The sequence below is a fragment of the Musa acuminata genome, chromosome BXJ1-9, assembly GCF_036884655.1.
Source record: "Musa acuminata AAA Group cultivar baxijiao chromosome BXJ1-9, Cavendish_Baxijiao_AAA, whole genome shotgun sequence".
Lineage (NCBI taxonomy): Eukaryota > Viridiplantae > Streptophyta > Magnoliopsida > Zingiberales > Musaceae > Musa > Musa acuminata.
The window spans coordinates 41,725,001-41,731,533 of NC_088335.1; positions in this window are offsets into that span (position 1 = coordinate 41,725,001).

Here is a 6,533-nt window from a genome sequence, read left to right on the forward strand (position 1 = left end):
TCATTACGCCCTAATGGCTATCGGGAAAGAGGTAACGAATTTAATTGATGCAGATTTATCATATCATGAATTATTAAATGCCTTCCATGAGTTATTTGATGAATGTAAGACAATTAGTAGAAAATACAAATTGCTAAAAAAGGAGCATGATAGTCTCACTTGTAATTTTGATAAATTAAAGATTGAATATCATGATAGTTTAGCTCCATGTATAAAATGTCATGATCTAGAAACTCTCCAAAAGGAGAACTTGCTACTTAAGGACACCTTGAAGAAATTTGAGGTTGATAGTAAGTCTTTAAACATGATCCTTACAAATAAGGGTCATGTTCCTAAAAGAAGTGGAATCGGATTTGTGAGAAGTCCTCACCAAAATCCAACCACCTTCATTAAAGGCCTTGACTTACATGTTCGGCACCAAAGCAATTGCAACTTTTGTTGCAAATATGAACATAAAACTTATAAATGTCTATTCAAGAAAATTAGTCTGAACAAACTAATTTGGGTTCCTAAAGGAACTATGATCAATTCTATGCAATATGATGAATAAGTCAGATCAGTTTTTAAGGCACCCAAAAGAAAATGGGTACCTAAAAATAATCTATTCTTATAGAAACATACACAATCACAAGCTAGGAGGAAGAGATGGTATCTCGATAGTGGATTCTCAAGACATATGACTGGAGATCCATCTCATTTCTCTATGCTCACTAGCAAAGAAGAAGGGTACGTCACCTTCGGAGACAACAACCAAGGCAAAATCATTGGCAATGGAACCATAGGTAACAAATTAAAATTTTCTATTGATGATGTCTTACTAGTTGATGGATTGAAACATAATCTCTTGAGTGTTAGTCAATTATGCGATAAAGGTTATATCGTTAGATTTGAATCAAATGTGTGTATTATTGAAAAACCAAACCATAACATAACTATGATTGCATTCAAACAAAATAATGTCTACACCATCAACCTTGATGAACTAAGTAATGAAATGTGCTTCTCCACTTTAAATGATGATGCTTGGCTTTGGCATAGGAGACTAGGCCATGCAAGCATGAAACTAATATTTAAGATCTCATCTAGAGAATTAGTATGAGGAATTCCAAATATGAAGTTTATTAAGGACAAAGTATGCGATGCATGTCAACTAGGTAAACAAATAAAAACTAGTTTCAAACCAAAAATTCAAATTAGTACCACTAGACCATTACAATTGATTTATTTGGACTTATTTGGACCAATTGACACGACAAGCCTAGGAGGAAGTAAATATACGTTTGTAATTGTGGATGACTATACTAGATACACTTGGATATATTTCTTAGCTCACAAAAGTGATTGTTTCAAGTGTTTCTCTAAATTTTGTAAACTCACTCAAAACGAAAAAGGCTTCATGATTTCATCAATTTGGAGTGATCACGGTGGCGAATTTCAAAACCGTGACTTTCAAAATTTTTGTGAAGTTAATGGATACAATCACAACTTCTCCACTCCGAGAAATCCTCAACAAAATGGAGTAGTTGAAAGAAAAAATAGAAACATACAAGAAATGACAAGAACGATGTTAAATGAACATAGTCTACCCAAGTATTTTTGGGCCGAAGCCGTGAATACGGCTTGCTACATCATGAATAGGGTTCTAATAAGACCGTCCTTATCAAAAACTCCCTATGAATTATGGAATAACAAAAAACCAAATGTTTCCTATTTTAAAGTTTTCGGTTGTAAATGCTTTATTTTGAATAAAAGGGATGCCTTAGGAAAATTTGATGCTAAATCCAATGAAGGCATCTTTTTTAGTTACTCTTCCGTTTCTAAGGCTTTTCAGGTTTTTAACAAAAGAACCTTAGTAATAGAAGAGTCTATTCATGTAGTTTTTAATAAAATTTCTAATTTAAAGAAAAATAATTTTGATGATGATCTTGGTTTTGATAATTTGAATTTAAATAAACCCCCTCCTCAAAATAGCAACTTGGATGTACCTTCTTCCGAAATTTCCTTACCCAAGGAATGGAAGTATATAGATGCTCATCCAAAGGAGCTAATTATAGGAGATACATCAAAAGGGGTTCAAACTCGTTCCTCTTTCAAGAATTTTTGTGCTAACACCGCCTTCCTTTCTCAAATCGAACCTAAATGCATTGACGAGGCCTTAAAAGATGATTTTTGGGTTATTGCAATGCAAAAGGAATTAAATCAATTTGAGAGGAATAAGGTATGGAAGCTTGTTCCTAGACCTAGTGACCATTTAGTCATTGGTACTAAATGGATCTTTAGAAACAAGCAAGATGAAAATAGTATCGTGGTTAGAAACAAGGCTAGATTAGTGGCCAAAAGTTTCAACCAAGAAGAAGGTATCGACTACGAAGAAACCTTCGCTCCTATGGCAAGATTAGAAATCATTAGGATGCTCCTTGTCTATGCTAGTAGTAATAATTTTAAACTGTTTCAAATGGATGTCAAAAGTGCCTTCTTGAATGGTTTTCTTTCCGAAGAAGTATATGTCGAACAACCTCCTGGATTTGAAAATTCTCTTCTTCCTAATCATGTATTCAAATTGACTAAGGCTCTTTATGGCTTGAAACAAGCTCCTAGAGCTTGGTATGAAAGGCTTAGTTCCTTTCTTATTTTAAACAATTTTACCAAAGGCAAGGTTGATACTACATTGTTTATCAAACATTTTGAAAATAATTTTCTTATTGTGCAAATTTATGTTGACGATATTATTTTTGGCTCTTCGGATAAATCACTATATGAATCATTTGCCAAATGTATGAGTCATGAATTTGAAATGAGTTTAATGGGTGAATTAACTTTCTTTTTAGGATTACAAATCAAACAACTTAGTGATGGTATATTTCTTAATCAATCTAAATATACATTAGAATTGATAAAACGATTTAACATGGATAATTCAAAAGCAATAAACACCCCTATGAGTACTTCGACTAAGTTAGATATGGATGAAAACAGTGAAAATTTTGATCAAAAAACATATAGGGGAATGATAGGTAGTCTACTCTACCTCACCACAACTAGACCGGATATTATGTTTAGTGTTGGACTTTACGCTAGGTTTCAATCTAATCCTAAATTATCTCATCTTAAGAGTGTTAAAAGAATATTTAGGTATCTTAAAGGAACTCCAAATTTAGGATTGTGGTATCCAAAATCTGAAAAATTCGATTTAGTAGCTTATGCAGATGCCGATTTTGGCGGATGCAGGATAGATAGAAAAAGTACATCTGGAACATGCCAATTTTTAGGACATGCACTTGTTTCTTGGACTTCCAAGAAACAAAATTCAGTTGCACTATCTACGGCAGAAGCCGAATACATTGCTGCAAGTGCATGCTGTGCACAAGTTGTTTGGATGAAAATACATTAGAAGACTATGGAATTCACTTCAAAAATGTTCCTATAAAATATGATAATACTAGTGTCATATGTCTTACCAAAAATCCAATTCAGCACTCTAGAACTAAGCATATCGATATTAGGCATCATTTCATAAACGATCATGTCCTTAATAATAATGTTGTTTTAGAATTTATTGACACAAAGCATCAATTGGCAGATATTTTTACAAAAGCATTAAATGAAGACCAATTTGAATTCATTAGAAGGGAACTAGGCATGTTAAATTGTCCTTGAAAATAAGCTTGTTTGAATATATTTTCCGAAAAATGTCTCTTCCTTTTCCTTTCTTCTATGGATTTGACTTCATCATTCTCCTTCGATTCAAAATGACATATTGAAGTACAACTCATTATCTTAACCTATCTTGAGTCAAACACCTCTGAAAAACAAAAGGGGGAAGAAAGATTTTTTTTTTTCTTCTTCTTCTTCCGCAGCACGCCAGTGGTGGCACCGCCAAACCGACGGTAGCACCGCCTGAGCACTCGGGCGCCAGGCGGTGGCACCGCCCGAGACACCCTTTAAATACCGAAGGGTTAGGGCCGGCGGTGACACCGCCCCTAACCCGTGAATACCTCCCTCAAACTCTCCCAAAATCTTCCTAACTCTCATTCTAACCTCTAGAAGTCTTGGAGAGGGATTCTTATTGGTCCAAGCTCTCCATCCTCCAAGAAACACTCCATAAGGTAAAATCTTTCCTTCCCCTTCTCATTGTTTTACCTACTCATTACAATTTCATATTTTTTTTCTTTCATCTTGTCTAGATAATGGCTCCTAAGAGATCAAAAGAGAAAAAGATTGAAGGAGATTCATATGACCACGATCTTTTTAGATCCAAAGAAGTGGCCCTTAGGTTTCCAAAATTCGAAACAAGATGTATCCATAAGGGTAAACACGTTGATCTTAATGAATTAGGAGACTTAGAACCCATTAGGTGGTTTGCTCATCTAGAGGCCCTACCTCTCCTACAAATAGATGAACCAATTTATCCTAGGTTAGTTAGGTCTTTTATGCAAACTTATGGGTAGATAACGATAGCCTAAGTACTTACCTTTTAGGAACACAAATTAGGATTTTTGATAGTACTATTTGTGAACTAATTGGAATCACTGAAAAAGATAGGGGCTGCTATTTTAGAGATAAATGGGATGTTAACATAATCGGAGCAACTTACACCGAAGCTGTCGAAACTATTTTTGCAAACTCGGACCTCGGAATAATACCCAAGAGTTGCGAACACTTACTACCTTTTAACTCTAAGATTCTTCATCATATCATAACAAGCATACTATTCCCTAAACAATTTCATCTTGATGAAATGAGTCAAATAGAGATAAGCACAATGTATTGGATTATGACCGGTCAACATAACTGTTTTGGATACTCAATCCGGCAACACATGCAGTATATTATAGCTAAAGATACTATATTACCATATGGGGGGTTAATCACTAGAGTTCTTCTTGCCTATGACATTTGTATCCCACCCGATGAAGAAATAATTCAAAGTGATAGATATACCATCATAAATAAAAATATACTGAAAAGACTTAGGTGCACATTTAACAATGGAATATGGGTAAGGCAACCTAGAAGGACTGATCCTATTCCTCCACCAGTAGAACACCCAAAAACACCAATTCTTAGGGTAAATGAATCTCCTCCTCCTAGTCCCTTTGGTGCAGCACCTTCAGCTCCTGTTTCATCCTCTGAAGGACTCATTATGGTAGAACTGTCTCAGATCAAATTCCAACAAGACCAACTCAAATCGCAGTAAGAACAAATTCAACTCCAGCAAATTGAAATTTTGAAGGAACTACGATAAATGAATCAAAAAATAGATGTTATGTATCAGCACTGTGGATTACCTCCTAAGGATTAATTGATGTATCTTTTTATTCTGTTCTGTCTACTCTTAATATCAAGTTCGAAGCTTGTCATCTTTTGAACGAAAACTGAACCTTCGTTTTAGATGTATTTTTAAAATTATGGATATATGTTGATTTTTTCTCTGGATGAATGCTAATTTTTTTTAAGATGAATTCTGGATAAATATTTTTGGCAAATTTGAATGATTAATCTTAATGCTGAATTCTTTCTCTAATGATTTTATGATCACAAATTGTGTGCTTCAAAGTCTCATCTCCTTTTTGTTGATGACAAAGGGGGAGAAAAGTGATGACTTGTACCATTTTTATAGCATGACTTATATGAATTGCAAAAGCTTGTGTGATACGAATGTCTTATATATCTTGCAAAATCTTTAAGAATATCGTAAGATTGATTGATCATATTCAAAGCATGCCTTACATCTATATCATGAAATTCATGTTGAAAATCTTTATCTCCTATCGTAGTAAAAATCGTCCCTTATCATTTGACTTGAAAATGATTTTCATCGAAGTTTCGTATTTACTATTGCTTAATAAGAATAACGATAAGTTCTACGGTTAGAACTTATCGGTTTATGCTTGAATTCAATGGGATGGAATTCAAGTGTTTTTATCTTCTCATAATATGACATATAGATAGGGGGAGTTATGTTTAACTTCGTCATCAATTGATTGTCATCATAAAAAAGGGGGAGATTATTGAATCTCGAATTTTGATGATAAAATCAATTGATGGGTTAATTGATCTAATCCATATTATTAAGTTAAGTGTGCAGGATTAACTATGATAACCAGAAAACATAAAACAAGAATACCGGAGTCAAGTTCGATGGACGTTTAAGAGTCCGAAAAATCGTCGGAGATGCTGCCGGAACCAACCAAGAAGAAATCAGGAACTTGTCGGAATTTTCGGAAGTTCGCTGAAGAGATCATCGGAGGTTCGCGGAGATCACCGAGAAGGCTCGGCTACTCGTTGAAGTCGTCACAAGATCGGGAGCCTGCTGGGAGTCCGTCGAAAGAAATCCGAGGGCATATCGAAAGTCCGCCGGAAGTTCGTCGGAAAGCTCGCCGGAACAAGACTCGACGTTCGCGGTTGAAAACTTGCTTGGGATGTTTTTAGTTATGTAGTTCACATGTAATTAGGATTAGGACTAAAAGATAATCCTATATCCTAGTTAGGGGCCAATTGGGCCCAAAATTAGACTTGGTTTCGGCTAAACT